This window comes from Pogoniulus pusillus, chromosome 5, assembly GCF_015220805.1.
Source record: "Pogoniulus pusillus isolate bPogPus1 chromosome 5, bPogPus1.pri, whole genome shotgun sequence".
NCBI classification, from domain to species: domain Eukaryota; kingdom Metazoa; phylum Chordata; class Aves; order Piciformes; family Lybiidae; genus Pogoniulus; species Pogoniulus pusillus.
This window is the reverse complement of record NC_087268.1, coordinates 9980505-9994661: the sequence shown is the minus strand read 5'-3', so window position 1 is coordinate 9994661 and position 14157 is coordinate 9980505. Positions and strand designations below refer to the sequence as shown.

Below are 14157 nucleotides of genomic sequence, written 5' to 3'. Positions count from 1 at the left end.
GTTTTCATTTGTATTATTTATTTAATTCCCCTCCTCCCCTATGTCCCTCCTTCACTCTCCAGCCTCCCCTTCCCCCCATCTGCCTCCTTTCCTCTCCATCTCCCTCCTTTCCTCCCATCTTCCTCTTTTCATTTCCATCCTTCTCTTTTCATTTCCATCCTTTTCCTCTCCATTTCCATCCTTTCAGCACCACCTCCCCTTTTCCACCATATGTGCTGCTTTCTCACCCTGCACTTTTTTCCCCCAAACTCAGAGCACCTGGCTTCTGTTGGAGTCTCCTCCCACCCCAGGTGAGACCACTTTGCTCTCCCTGCCTGCTCCCCTAATAAGCACCAGGAAAGGAAGAAGTCCTAAGCTGTGCCCAACTGAACAGAGATATTCTTCTTCTGTCATCACTGGTGAGTCCCCATGGTGTGCACCAGGTGAATGGAAGTGGGATAAAGGCCAAGGTGCCTGGTGGCCCCCTGGTTTGGCAAGATAGATAGTTGATGGTCACTCTAACATCACCCACAAATGCTGGCTGGGCCTCCTTACTTAGGCTGAGTTCCTCTATGTTTAGCTGCTGCTTTCTGTTCACTCCTGATGAGCTGAAGTACTTGGTGGAACTGGAAGCTCATGGTTGAGTGTTGTCACAGAATTGTTTTGGTCCTGCTAGAGTAGGATCAGGTGACATAGAGCAGAACATAACAATGTGTCCAGGTGGTTTTGAATATCTCCAGAGAAGGAGACTTGTATGGAATACTTTGGTAGCAACAGGTAAGGAACTGGCTCTGTGGGGTGTTGAACTGGTGGTGTAGAGGAAACATTCTGCTCTTGGCTCAGCTGCAGCTAGCGCAGCATCTTCTACTCCTTCTGTTAGTCCTGACAACCAGCCTGCAGAAGACCATGCTGCATGATATACAATGATGTAAGAGATGGGAAGGGGGCAGGATCAAAGCTGTGTTTGAATGATCTTGTAGGCTCTGACGGTACCTAGTCATCCAAGAAGACACTTTTACACTCCTCAAGTGCATTTCATAGAATTATAGAATGCATAGTGTTGGAAGAGATCCTTGAAAGTCATCTTGTCTAACCCTGCTGAGTAAGCAAGGGGAAAAAGAGAGCTCTGCTTTGTTAGAGGTATGTTCACTGGTAAACCTGCCAGCTGTGGGAATGGTAATGAGAAGAGAGCAGCTGTGTCATTAGGTGAAGACTTAGATTGCCTATTGCAAAAAATGTCTTTATTGAAAGAGTGGTCAGATACTGGAACAGGCTGCCCAGGGAGGCGGTGGAGTCGCCATCCCTGGAGGCATTCAAGAATCGTGTGAACATGGCCCTCTGGGACATGGTTTGATGGCCATGGTGATGCTGAGTCAGGGGGGGACTTGATGCTGTTAGAGATTTTTTTTTTCCCAATAGAGTCAATTCTATGATTCTATAAATGGTCACTCTTTTACCCACAGTAAGGACCACTGTTGAAATGGCTCTAGCATGAAATGAATGGAGGCTCAATATCTGTCTGGCTGATTGGTTGACCTCAAAAAGAGAAAACAAAACCTGGGCTTTAGTGCAGATATTTTCAGAAATCAAGAGGAATGGGATTGAGGTTATTGGATGAGGAAGACTTCTGTTTTTCCTGTGAATTTGCCATGTTTACCACAATCTAGTATTTCATATCTGAGTTTGCACAGTTGTGTTTTATTGCTGCCAGTAAGAAAAAGTGAATATTCTCATCCATGTCATCTCTTGCATAGCTGGATCAGACCATAATGAAATGTCCAGGTGGCCAAGAAAGCCAGTGGCATCCTGGCTTGCATTAGAAGTACTATGACCAGCAGGAACAGGGAGGTGATCATTCCTCTGTACTCAGGATAGCTGAGGCCACACCTTGAGTATCCTGTTCTGTTTTGGGTGCCCCACTACGGGAAGGGCATTGAGGTGCTGGATCATGTCCAGAGAAGCACAGCGCAGCTGGTGAAGGGCCTGGAGCACATAGCCTACAAGGAGCATCTGAGGTTGTTCAGTCTGGACAAGAGGAGGCTGAAGGGAGACCTCATTGCTCTCTACAAATACCTGAAGGGAGATGGGAGTGAGCAGCCTGTTCTTCTCGATGGCAAGTGACATGACTAGAGGAAATGGTTACAAGCTGTGCCAGGAGAAGTTTAGGCTGAATATTAAGGAATATTTCTTCACTTGAAAGGATTATCAAACATTGAGATGGTCTGCTCAGGGCAGTGGTGGAGTCACCATCCCTAGGTGGTGTGTTCAAGTGGTATGTGGACCTGGTGCTTAGGGACATGGTTTAGTGTAGACCCTTCAGTGCTGAGTCAATAGTTGGACTGGATGACCTTCGTCTCTTCCAAACAAATACATTCTGTGATTCTGTCGTTTTGGTAACTGGCACAGGTGTATATATAAACAAGCTGTTGCTGGGGCAATCCTAGACACAAATCCAAGCTGGGTGATGAGTGGATTGAGAGCAGGCTTGCAGAGAAGGACTTGAGGGTGCTGGTTGATGAGGCATTTGATTATGAGCCAGCAATGTGCACTGGCAGAACAAAAAGCCAACCAAATCAAAGGGCTGCATCAAAAGAAACGTGACCAGCAAGTCAAGAGAAGTGATTCTGCCCCTCTGTGATCCCATGTGGAGTACTGTGTCCAGCTCTGGAGCTCCCAACACAGAAATCCACGGATCTGTTGGAGGGGGCCCAGAGAAGGGTTACAAAGATGATCAGATAGCTGGAGCCACATGTCCTGTGAGGATGGGCTGAGGGAGTTGGGGTTGTTCAGTCTAGAGAAGATAAGGCTTCAAGGAGACCTTATAATGGCCTTCCAGTACCTGAAGGGGACCTGCAGCAAAGCTAGGGAGGGAGTGCTGATAAGGGCGTGTAGTGATAAGACAAGTGCTAATGGTTTTAAACTAGAGCATGGCAGATGTAAATTGGATATTAAGAAGAATTTCTTTACCATGAAGGTAGTGAGAAACTGGAACAGGTTGTCCAGAGGAGCTGTGGACACCTTATGCCTGAAAGTGTTTAAGAGAAGGCTGAAGGAGACTTTAAGCTGGACTAGTGAGAGGCCATCCTGCCCATGGCAGGAGGCTTGAAACTAGAAGGCTTTTAAGATCCCCTCCAATTCAAGTCATTCTATGACTCTGTCTCGGTAATTGTTTTCTGACACTGAATAGGACTTACTGAAATGTCAGAAGCTCTTTATTAACCTACCATGAATGCATGTTTCACTTGGGACAGTGTTTCTCTGAACTTACCAAAACTGTCTGAAGTTATGGCAGTGCAGCAAGGACAGTGTCCTTAACTGTGCATTTCCCAGCCTCTCAGCATGTGGATTTCAACCACGATGTGTGAAGGAAACACGCTGTCTCACAGAGCAGCTGCAAGTGGTGTTTATTCATTTGAGGTGAGGGGGTGGAAAACAGTGTCTGAGTCATAAAATCCCAAGCTTTCTCAAAATTTGGGTGTGTTCAGAAGAAGAGTTTTCATCCTGGACATGTTTGTGTGACCTGCCCTAGGCAGCAGAGTTGGACTTGGCGATCTCCAGAGGTCCCTGGCATTCTGTGGTCCCTGTCACTGTATGTGACCTCACTAATCTGCATTCTTCACTCGTGTCTGGAGAGCAGCTTGAATGTTTATTTTGAACCCAGTTTCTCACAGCGTGAGGTGATAAAACTTTTCTTCAGAAACCCTATCTTGGTGGAATGATCCCTCTCCCTGGGCATTGTGCCTTTTATGGCAGAAACACTTGGACAAAATTAATTGTCCCACACCTCTCTCATAGCACGCCTCTTGTGATGTGGGATTTGTTAGGCTGGGTAATGAAGCCTGTTGCTCACCACTGAAGTTTGCTTGTAGCTAGTGTTGCATAAAACACAGCAGGTGCTGTCCCTGGGCCAGTAAGCTGTGGTTAGGAATAGTCTTAGAACCATAGAACTGCTCAGGTTGGAAGAGACTTTTAAGATCAAGTCCAAGCACTTGTCTAGAGCTTGCAATCCTACCACTACTGCTAAACCATTGCCACTAACCCATGTCCCTCAGCATGACATCCACATGGTTATGGAATATATCCAGGGTTGGTGGCTCCATCACCTCTCTGGGCATTCTGTTGCAATGACTGATAACCCTGTCTGTGAAGACATGTCTGCTAATAGCCAACCTGAACCTCCTCTGGCACAGTTTCAGGCCATTTCCTCTCATTCTATCACTTGATGCTAGAGAGAGGAGACCAACCCTTACCTCACCCCAACCTCATTTCAGAGACTTGTAGAGGGGAATGAGGTCTCTCTTCAGCATCCTCTTCTCCAGAGTAAACAACCAAGCACCCTTGACAAGTGTCATCCAAAATCCATCTCTGACCAACACAGCAGTGCCGACTTGGCAGTGCCCGCGGGGGGCTGCAGGTGCCACCCGTCCTTGGTTGCACAAGATGTGCAAGGTGGGTGGGACATGAGGAAAAAGTTCTTCCCAGAAAGGGCTTTCAGGCACCGGACAGGCGGCCCGGGGAGGCGGTGGAGTCAGCATCCCCAGGGGCATTTTAAAGAGGCATGCATGTGGTGCTGGGGGCCTTGGTTTAGCGGTAGCAGCTTAGCAGCAGTGCAGACATTGTGAGCTTTAGGTGAGTGGTTGGACTTGACGGTCCAAGGACCTCTTCGAAGCTCAAGCCTTCTCTGGCTCCTGTGCCGCACTGCCGCTTCAGGCGCGGCGCACGGCGGGCGGGGGCTGGGGGCTCGGCCGTGGCGGGGAGAGGGTGGTGCTGGCCGCCGCTCCTGCCCTGCGTTCGGCCGGGAGGAAGGCTCCGTGCTGCTGCCTCGCCAAGTACGTCACTGCTCCGGAGGAGACGGCGCTAGCGGCTTGGAACACATCCTCCTGTTCCGGTGTGGCTTGGCCCTGCGCTGGGACTTCTCAGCAGCTCTCCGAGAAAACAAACTCTGCAGCTGGGTCCAAGACAAACAGGGCTGTGCGGGTGGCAGACCGGGCTGCTTTGTCACTGCATCCTCCGGGCACGGCCGGCAGCTGCGGCGGGCGAGCCCCGCTCCCGGGGAGCTGCGGCGGGTTAACCCCGCTCCCGGGGAGCTGCCCGGCCAGCAGTGGGTGCAGGGAAGGGCTGCTGCCACCTTCCTGTCTGAGCTCATGTCAGCTGATGGGGTGGGATTAAGCTCTCTCTGCCGTTGCCAGTGGCACATCTGCTTCAACCCCCTACCAAGGCTGGCTGGGGTCCTCTTCATGCCCCACTTAGTGCTACCTATAGGTGCTGCAACTCCTGCATGCCTTATCTCTCCTTCAGACTCTCAAGTGTAGGACTGTATGTGACATGAGGCTGAAGCTCTGCCTTTGGCCTTAGAGTGCTGTGTCCACTTTTGGGCTCCCCAGTTCCACGGGGAACTACTAGAGAGTGTCTAATGGAGGGTGATGAAGGGACTAGAACATCTGCTTGAGGAAAGGCTAAGAAATCTGGTGTTTCCCTTTCCCTCTTGAACTGGGGAGCCCAGAACTAGACACAGTGATCTTACTAGGGCAGAGTAGAGAGGCAGCAGCACCTTCCTTGACCTGCTGACCACACTCTTCTTAGTGCAGCCCAGGACACCCTTGGCCTTCTGAGCCACAAGGCTACATCACTGTCCTATGGGTAGCTTAGTGTTCTCTCTCTCTGTGGAGCTGCTTTCCTGCAGACCAACCTCTAATTTGCACTGGTACATGATACTATTCCTCCCCAGGTGCAGGACTCCACATTTAACCTCACTGAACTTCATTAGGTTCTCTTTTGTCCCACTCTCCAGTCTGTCCACGTTTCCCTGTCTGGCTGCACAGTGTTCTGGTGCATCCAGCAATCCTCCCAGTTTCTTGTCAGCAAACTGGCTCAGGGTACACTCTATCCCTTCATCCAATCCATTAATGGAGATGCTGAGCAAAATTGGATCCAATACGGATCACTGGGGAACACCACTAGCTACAAGTCTCCAACTGGACTCTGATGTTGGTCACAGCCCTCAAGGAGTACTGAAAAATGTCTGCACATGATGGCTTGTTCCAATTAATACCAGAGTTCTTTAATATTGAAGCAAGCATGAAGACTTAGTAGCACCAAATCTAAGATGAAAGAGTGGATTTAATTGTTCTGTGCTAGGGCTTGTGCTTCTCTACACATGTACTGATCACTATCAGTATTCATGCTGACTGACTCACAGCTCCTAAGAAACCAGTACTTTATGAGCTTGGTTATTTTTTTTCTGCTATTCCTCTACCCACACCTGGAATGTCCAAGCAGTAGTGTTGGAACACATCTGGCCTCACAGTACTATGCTTGGGGCAACTCTAAAGAGTTCTTTTCCTAACTCATTAAATGTTCTTAATGATTTTAGGCCTTGGTGTTTGACAGGGTTATATCATAGAATGACTTAAGTTGGAAGGTATATTAAATATCATGTAGTTCCAACATCCCTTGCACATGAAGGGCTACCTCCCACTTGACTGGGTTGCTCAAACTCTCATCCAGCCTTGTCTTAAACACTTTCAGGCATGACACAGTCATAACTTCTCTGGGTAACCCATTCCAGTGTCTCAAAGTAAAGAACTTCTTCCTAATGTCCAATTCAAATCTACCCTGCTCCAGTTTAAAACCTTTGCCCCTTGTTTTATCACCACAGGCTCTTATAAGAAGTTCTTCTCCAGCTTTCTTGTAGGCCCTCATCTGATACTGGAAAGCTGCTATAAGGTCTCTCCAGATCTTTCTCTTCTCCAGGCTGAACAGAACCAACTCCCTCAGCCTGTCCTAGCAGGAGAAGTGCTCCAGTCCTATGATCATCTTTGTGGCCCTTCTCTGGACCCTCTCCAATAGATCCATGTTCTTCATGTGTTGAGGGCTCCAGAACTGAAGCAAATTTTCAGCTGAGCTTCTAAACCTTTGGAATAGATTTGAATGTGTAAGTTATTACACACTCAGGTTTCCCTTACCTTTTAATTCTTAAAAGATGCCTGCTTTGAAACACTTCTGAGTTCCAGGAATTTAATTTCATTTTAGTGACAGTCCAAATTGGCTTAATTGCATGATACTTGGCAGCATGAAGAAAAATAGTAAAAATCATGAGACCTTTCCTACTTGCCAGATGTGGGTCATTTTTGTGTGTCCTATTACTCAGCCCAGTTCTCAGGTGTGGCTGGCTAGTAATGCTCTCCAGTTAGTGGACATGAGCTTTAGTCACGCGTACCTTTGTGTTCTCCATCTGATATGACACATGGTGCCTGAAAGCTCTGCTTATTTTTTAAGGAAGATATGAAAACCTGCTTTGTTTGGTTAATTTATCATTCTCATGCCAAGCCCTGTCAGCTCATTCAATGTGTCCCCATGAGCACATGTGTTTGTGGGTACATACCACCAAGCTACGCTAAGGAGAAGAGCAACAAAGCTGGTGAAGGATCTGGAGAACAAGCTTGAAGAGGAGCTGCTGAGCAAACTGGGATTGTTGAGACTGGGGAAGAGGAAGCTGAGGGGAGACCTCATTGCTTTCTAGAACTACCTAAAAGGAAGTTGTAGTGAAGGGGGGGTTGGTCTCTTCTGCCTGGTATCAGGTGATAGAACAAGAGGAAATGGTCTGAAATTATCAGGGGAGGTTTAGGTTGGATGTTGGGAGAAACTTCTTTTCTGTTAAGAGTGGTCAGGCATTGAAACAGGCCACCCCAGGAGGTGGCACCTCCCTGACGATGTTGAAGAAATGTGTGGACAGGGTTTAATGGCCATGGAGGTGTTATGTTGACAGTTGGACTTGATGATCTGGGAAGTCTTTTCCAGTGGAAACAATTCTATGATTCTAATATAAGCATTGATGCAAGACCCCAGGGATGGGAGAAGACAGAAATGACAGTTAATCGTGATCTGGAGAGCTTGCTCTGTTTGGATTAGAATAGACTGTGTCAAGAAACAGTCTAATTTGGGGGTTATACTCCCCTGGGGCTGGATTATGTGCCCACTGGAGTAAAATTGGCTTGGTTTTGTTGACTTATGATAGTGGATATAGGTCATGGAAGCTTATCAAAAGGTGGGTCAAAATGGCACCATCTTTAATGGCATGAGATGTATCTGGAGGACTGAGCATTTCCAGGATCTCATTCCTGTTTTTACACTGTTATTCCCATTAAGTTACCAGTAAACTTTGCTGCTTCTTTGAAATAACTATGCCAAGTGGAGCAGCCAGGATTCATCAGGAGGGGGAGGCAGCAGTGGGGCTGAGGAAGTTGAAAGATGCTGAGGGGAGTTGCATGAATGTAGTGTAGAAGGGAGGATCATCTGTTGTAGTGATTTGAGTGTTCCCTGCCCCCCCACACAGCTTGGAAATCACCCAGGCTAGACTCAGCCAGATCTGGAAATTTGAATGAAGCTTATATTTACAGCTAGCACAATAGACAAGCAGATATTTACAGTATATATAGTTATATACAGAAATAGACAAGGTAAAAGGTAACACAGAAACACAACTCCCCTCCCAGAAACCTGAGTCCCCAGGAGGGGCTCCCAACCACCCTTCCATCTTCTGCTACCCCTCTCAACCTTACCCCCATCCCAAGGAAGAACGGAGGTTCGGCCAGGGGGTTAGGAAGCAAAGTGGATTAATCAGAGACACAGCAGAGAGGCTAGAGAGAGAAAAATGCAGCTCAGAGCTCCCAAGCAGAAGTGTGACTCTCTTATCTATGTTGGGATTCTTGTTCTTATACATCTCAGCAAGTTCTCTTTCACAGCCTGTGATCTAATCCTTCTCACCAAAACATTCTAGCTAGCTTCAAACTAGCACACCTATGAAGGATTGTTAACTGGGTTCTGAGATGCCTTCTTTTGGTATAAAAGCTTTGCAAATGGCCTGATTTATCTTCTTGAGTGATACAACAAAAACAAAGCTGTGCTGTGATCTGTCCCTTATGGTTGTGGCCAAGAAGAGGTTTGTATGTAGATTTCCTTGTTGGGTATGAGAGCAGATGGCAATAAAATCCCAAGGTCTGGTTCTTCCTGGTTTTTACAAGTGTTCTCCAGGCAGCAAGTGTCTTTTTCTTGTGCTGGTGCTGTGCTTACTGATGGGTGTAATTATCAGTCAGCTTTTTGTTTACATTTTCCTGAGGTTTTGTGAATCATTTGGTCAACTTAACTGCAGTTTCTTTAATGCCCTTGGTATTTTAAGCCATCTGTGAAGAGGCAAATGAGTTCATATCAGTGTGGCTTCTAAAGTAATCTTTGCAAATTGATTTGAGGCACTTCTCCTGTTTTCCTGCACCTATTTAACCAGTGGTAGCTATGAACAGAGATAATTGCTGTTGCTAGACAATTATGGCTTTATTTCCTTTGGACATAAAGTCCTGCTTTAGTAGATGCTTGGAGCCTGAGTCTTGGTTTTGTTGATATTAAAAATTAATATCCTTACTATAACGTAGTTAATATTTGGAGCTTAGGGCAGAAAGCATTTTTTCTGTTGAAGTTTAAGACACTGACTTGTGAGCTATGAGGAGAGGCTGAGGGAGCTGGGGTTGTTTGGCCTGCAGAAGAGGCTCAGGGCAGAGCTCATTGCTGTCTACAACTACCTGAAGGGAGGTTGTAGCCAGGTGGGGGTTGGTCTCTTCTGCCAGGCAACCAGCAACAGAACAAGGGGACACAGTCTCAAGTTGTGCTGGGAGAAGTATAGGCTGAATGTTAGGAGGAAGTTCTTCCCAGAGAGAGTGATTGGCATTGGAATGGGCTGCCCAGGGAGGTGGTGGAGTCACCATCCCTGGAGGTGTTCAAGCAAAGCCTGGCTGAGGCACTTAGTGCCATGGTCTAGTTGACTGTCTAGGGCTGGGTGCTAGGTTGGACTGGATGATCTTGGAGGTCTCTTCCAACCTGCTTGATTCTATGATTCTATTAATCTATAGAGGGGAGGATGAATGGGAGTGATCTCCAAAATCTGTTTGTTCTGTAGACTTGCTAGGTCCATGGGCCTGCAAAGAAATCCTTCAGGTCTAGGCAGTGAATATTCGTGAGATAAACCTGTTTGACTGTTGCTTGGCTGCAGCTATGAGGAAGCTCTGTGCCTTTCTTGTGAGCAGAAGAGGATTGATTTGGCTTTCTATTGCCCTGTTTCTCATTAATTGTGTGTAACCTGGGTACATAAGACTTGCCATAGCTTAAGAGAACAACTTTTGGTGCCTGTGCTTGCAAAGGTGACTATTTCTTCCCTTCTCCCAGCTGCTTTCCCTCCCTTCTCCAATGTAAACTCTCCTGCTACTGTTACCTTGCCTGAGGCTTTCTACATTATCCTATGAATTTGATCTCAGTTTAAAATCCAAACCAAGATGTAAACACAACAGCAAGTGGTAGAACTATTTGGTTGGTTTGTTTGTTGTTTTGGGGTTTTATTTGGTGGTTTGGGTTTTTTGGGTTTGTGTGTTTGTTGGGTTGGGGTTTTTACTTGTGTTCTGTTTCTGGAGGACTCACTACTCTTCTGTTTAGCATCCTATTTAAATTCCTGAGGTGTTCCCCTGTCTTTGAAGGATTCCTCTGTGCTATACTGCTCCTAATCACCTCCACTTATTGCAGACGCATACTTGGCTCATTTTACCTGTCTGTGAGCTGGAGATGGGGGCAGGAAGAAGTGTCTCACTTTCCTGACCTGGGATAGCAGGTACCAGTGCAGATCTCTGGCTGTCTCAGGCAGTGACCTGCCAGGAAGAGCCCTGAAAGAGAAGAAGACAACTGTTACTAAACACAATTCTTCTCTAAAAGCTCCTCTCAGGAGTAACTGTACTAGCAGAGGGATCTGGATACCTGTGTATGCTGCTGCCCAGCAGTGGGGACAGGATGCTTTAATGGTTGGACTTGATGGTCTTGAAGGTCTTTTCCCACCATAGTGGTTTTATGCCAACACTAGAAAGGAGGTTTCTCCAGTGACAGACTCCTAACAGTGGTTCCAGCATGAGCACAGTGGCTATGTTCCTCTGGAAGCCCCTTCACAAGCTTTTATTTTCACTGTTCCTCACTCCTCACCTCTTCATGGAACCCAGAATGGAAGTTGGTTGCGCCACCACTGACTGCTACTTGTGAAAGAGTTGCTGTGATGTGTACAGGATCTGTTTGGGAGCGAGGTCCAGCCGGAGGCATTGAAATGAGTGCTTCTGTTGCAACATCTGCTGCACCGCAGTGGTTTCAGTTCTTGCACTCCTCCCCTCCTCCCTGACAAATGCTGTAGGAATGTGCCAAGCCAAGGTCTCAGGGTTTCTGTTTAATTTAAATTTTCACTTTTCTTGTCACTAAAAGGAGACACACAAGATTCTGGGCTCCAAAATAAGGCCCATGCCTGAGAGTCCACTTAGAGTAAGCTCCTCCTCAGAGAGTAGGTAGACAGCTCCTATAACTTCTGCCTTAAGACATATTCAGGAGGGCAGAAAAAACATTAAAAGCTTGGCCTAAGAATTTTAAGATATGCTGCCCAAGAGGATACAAAAGTCTAGCAAATAAGACTGATGAGGAGCAGCTGAGGGAACTGTTCTTTAGTCTGGAGAAGAGAAGACTTTTTTGCTCTCTGTAGCTACATGAAAGGAAGTTGGATTGAAGTGGAGGTCAATTTCTTCTCCCTAGTATCAGGTGGCAGAATGAGAGGAAATGGCCTCAAATTGTGCTGGGGGGAGGTCTAAACCTAGGAGAAATTTATGAAGAACTTCTTTCCTGTAAAAGTGGTCAGACACTAGAACAGGCTGCCCAGGAAAGTGGTGGAGTCACTGTCCCTGGAGCTGTTGAAAAATGTGTGGACGTGGCAGTTTAGGATATGGCTTAATGGCCATGGTGGTGTTAGGTTGAAGGTTGGACTTGATCTTAGCACTCTTTTCCAACTGGAACAAATCTATGAGTCTTTGAAAACTGAAGAGGCAAATATATTATGGTTCTTGGTGAGATCTGGTAGACAAAACAGCAATAAACCCAACATGTGTTACTGGAAGCTCTCTTGGAAAAACAAGTGCAATTCTCACACTGTGCTCATCTTTCTGGTAATGTCTTCCAAAATTATTCCAGTGTTAGCCTGATTTGTTACTAAGCATTCAAAATGGTGACGTGAAACGCTACTGTATGGGTTTTTTTCTGCCTTACAGTTGGCTGCTTGGTGATTTAAAGGCAATTGAAGGCTGGGATTTCAAAACCTGAAAAGGGTTTTTGCGCTTGGGGATGACTTGAGGCATTCCTTTTAACTATGTTCTCTATAACTTGGCTGTAATGTTCTCTTGCTTCAGTCAACACCATCATTGAAGTAATGATGTTAAATTAGTCATGATCCTGTAATCTGCAGCAGGTTTTGTTCCCAAATGGGAAGCTGTGTCAGCACAGAAGGTTGTTGTAAATTGCAGGGCTAGAATCTTTTCATTCACTTTCACAGAGTCATAAAATGGCTTGGGTTGGAAGGGACCTTAAAGAGCATCTAGTTCCAACCCCCACACCATGGGCAGGGACACCTCCCACTAGACCAGGTTACTCAAGGCCTCATCGAACCTGGCCTTGAGCACCCTCAGGGAGCAGGCATCCACTGCCTCCCTGGGCAACCAATGTCTCACCACCACTTTCATTCTTCTTACATGTTAAAGATAAACTGCCCAAGTTGGGATGTTTTTCTAAAACTAACACATTGCAAAGCAAACATTACTTTTAGGGTTCCAGCTCAAGGGGGTTGAAGGTCAAAAACTTGCAATTGAGCAAAGTTATTAATTAACAACTAGTTACTGGACTCTTCCCAATGTATGACTTCATGTATCATAACTCTTTCGGTAAAACATCCTTGCTGGTTATAAATGGAGCCACTGAGTAATCCTATAAGGTTTGGAAAAAAAGGCTGAGAGCAGCAGATGCCAATTAGTAGAGCCTGTTCCTGACTGGAGCAGGTCAGAGAAGTTATTTAGAGAAACATTTTGTTGAAAGGAAGACTTTTCAGTCCTTCCATCTAGAAGAAGCCTTCTCTGTGACAGTGTGCTGCCCATTCTGGGAGCAGGAGCTGGATGCAGCTTTGGTGGGGTCAGAAATCGGCTATATCACACAGAATGCTTCAGGTTGGAGGGGACCTTCAGATATCATTTTGTCTAACCCCTGAGAAGGGACATCTCCAGCTACATCAGACTGCTCAGGAACCCCATCAAGTTTGACTCTCAATGTCTCCAGGGATGGGGTCTCAACCACATCTCTGGCAAACTTGTTCCCGTTTTTCACTACCCTCATTGTGAGGAACTTCCTCCTAATGTTCAGCCTAAATCTCCCCTGCTCCAGCTCCAAACCACTGCCCCTCATCCTGTCGCTACAAGTCCTTCTAAACAGTCTCTCCCTGTAAGCCCCCTTCAGGTATTGCAATGCAGCTATAAGGTGTCACTGGAGCCATAAGGTGTCCCTGGAGCCTTCTCTTCACCAGGCTGAAGAGCCTCAATTCTTTCAGCCTTTCTTCATAGAGTTGTTCCAGACCTCTGAAGTATTAGGGAACTAGCAAAATCCAGTTGTATTCACAATGAGGTGTCAGACAGAAAGGTGATGCTACCTCTGGACACCTTTCCTATGTTGTGAAGGTCACCAAGTTATCCCACACCTGGCTGTGGTAAAAATAAATCAAAATTGAGTCAAGAACAGGATAACATCTCCAAAACCTCACCAGGTGCTGAGAAAGACATTCTTAAGCACTCTTCTTTTTTCTCTTTGAGAAGTGGTGCCCCCTCTGATGGAGCTCCAGGTTTGAGTGAGGGCTGCAGTGTCATAGCTGTGCTCTCTATGAAATACTTTGGAGAGTTGGCCAAGGTGAAGACCCTCATGGGAAGCCTCCAGGAGACTTGCAATGAGGGACATTTCTCTGAGCTGCTTCTAAACACTGTTGTGTAATTTGAACAGAAGATTAAATCTGAAAATGGCTTGGAGAGTGTCTGATTCCCTACTAGCCAATGTTGAACCACTCTCTATATTCCCCATCCCTGGAGATGTTCAGAGTTGATGGGGTCCTCAGCAACCTGATCTGGTTAGAGATGTTCCTGCTCAGTGTGGGGTGGTTGGATAGGATGGCCTTTGAGGGCTCCTTCCAAGATGATGCATTCTGTGATGTTTGTACTACTTCTAGCAGGGGAGGAATGAAGAGGGAGATGCAAGTATGAAAAGCAAGCATGGATTTGGGGAAGGTGAAGACCAAAGGCTATT

General features: G+C 46.5%; 1 protein-coding gene across 5 annotated transcripts in view; it reads left to right on the top strand.

Moving 5' to 3' along the window:
- The first annotated feature begins 281 nt into the window (after positions 1 to 281).
- Positions 282 to 14157, top strand: part of ZPLD1 (zona pellucida like domain containing 1) — a 152313-nt gene continuing 138437 nt past the window's right edge. For all 5 annotated transcript variants that reach the window (XM_064143174.1, XM_064143169.1, XM_064143172.1 and 2 more), the window contains exon 1: positions 282 to 398. The gene's annotated coding sequence lies outside the window, so the exon portion shown is untranslated. The remainder of the gene's footprint in view (positions 399 to 14157) is intronic.